This window comes from Helianthus annuus, chromosome 12 (assembly GCF_002127325.2).
Source record: "Helianthus annuus cultivar XRQ/B chromosome 12, HanXRQr2.0-SUNRISE, whole genome shotgun sequence".
In the NCBI taxonomy this organism is placed as follows: Eukaryota; Viridiplantae; Streptophyta; class Magnoliopsida; order Asterales; family Asteraceae; genus Helianthus; species Helianthus annuus.
Genome location: NC_035444.2, coordinates 145231722 through 145233474, shown reverse-complemented (window position 1 = coordinate 145233474; position 1753 = coordinate 145231722). Strand labels below are relative to the sequence as shown.

Here is a 1753-nt window from a genome sequence, read left to right as displayed (position 1 = left end):
TTGAAGACGATACGAATACGATAGAGTTTCCCATTCAAATTACTTTTAATCCCAACCACTATGTCTACATACAAGCATCTATTTTTCACACTATCTTTTCGCCACCATTTATCATAATTCGATTTCGATTGAGTTCGATTAAGTTCCGAGTTTCGATTAGAGTTTTGATTGATTACCATACATCACATAAAGTAAACATGCACAAGTAACACATAAGGCACACACACATGTATACTAACACCAGAATTTGCGTAACTTGAGTTTCGAGTTCGATGATGATTCGATTAGCTTGATTATTGATTGATTGACTTTATCGCTTTGTTACTTCCTACTATTCATAGTCGTTAGCGTTTCACGTCGATTTGAACATTCGATCACTTTGATTAATAACACTTACTCCACATAGTACAACTAACAGAAACACCAACATAGAATTGACTAACTATAGTCAAAGAAGTCAATCTTGACTTTGACTTTGACTTTGACATTTGGTAACACGGTGTGTTACAGGGATGGAGCCAAGGAGTGGCTTCTTTCACTTCCAGCTGGATCTATCACTACATGGAATCAATTAGCTGAGAAGTTCCTTCAGAAATATTTCCCTCCAGAGAAAACTGTTCAGTTGAGAACCAAGATTCTAAACTTTCGTCAGGACGAGGACGAGTCCTTTTACGAGGCATGGGAGCGGTTTAAAGAGCTTATGAGAAAGGTCCCACATCATGGGTTGCCCAAGTGGCAACAGTGTCAGATCATCTACCATGGTTTGGACAGTCAGGGACAGACGATGGTGGATACATACTCGGGTGGTGATATCGGCACGAAAAATGCCACCGAGGCATTTGAGATTCTTGAGAAGTCTTCCGTGAAAAACCGGACGCAACAGCCCCCGAGGGGAAAGAGTTCTCGGCAGGTCGTTCATCATGTGGACGACTACACAGCCATGACAGCACGTATGGATGCCTTATCTTTGAAATTTGATCGAGTGATGGAAATGCACTCGAGAGGTTCTTTGAGTGGGGGAGCATATCATGTAGGTGATTTTCAGACGGGAGAGATGTCACACGAGCATGTTGATTTCATGGGAAACCAATACCGTTCTCAGAATAATCCCTTCACCAATACCTATAATCTGGGGTGGAAGAATCACCCAAATTTCAGTTGGAAGCCCGACGCTTCTAACCAGCATCCGCCCGGGTTTGCTCCACGTCCCACAGCTCCAACTCATGGAGCATATGGTCCACCTCGACCTCAGCAGACGCCTCCTTCTAGTGATCCTAGTGTGCATGATATGCTTAGTTAAATCTTAGCTAGTCAAAACACTCAAAAGGCTGAGAATGAGAAGCGTTTTAAGGAGTATGACGGTCGTTTCACGAGGCACGAGAGTGAGTTGAGAAGCCAAAAGGCTTCCATGCAGGCCATTGAGAACCAAGTTGGCCAGATTGCCAAGATGTTGTCTGAGAGACAACAGGGGGGCCTTCCGAGCAATACAGAGCCTAATCCAAATGCTACTACAAAGGCCATCATGTTGAGAAGCGGAAAGACCACTCAAGCCATCCCTCCGGCTGTTCCAGCGAAGCCGGATGATGACGATGAGGTTGATGAGGAGATTGAGGCTGAGTCTCCGGGTGAGGTGCAACAGAGGTGAGTCCCAGCAAGTACCACATGACCCAAGGAGCCAGTGAGAGAGTATGTCCCTCCCATTCCATATCCGGGGAGGTTGAAGAAGCAGAAAATGGAAGAACACTATGGTAAA

At 44.7% G+C, this 1753-nt stretch overlaps 1 non-coding gene across 1 annotated transcript; it reads right to left on the bottom strand.

Moving 5' to 3' along the window:
- Positions 1–620: 620 nt before the first annotated feature.
- On the bottom strand, positions 621–726 carry LOC118485282. The gene has a single exon (XR_004875587.1). It is a non-coding gene; the product is annotated as a small nucleolar RNA R71 (small nucleolar RNA).
- Positions 727–1753: the final 1027 nt, after the last annotated feature.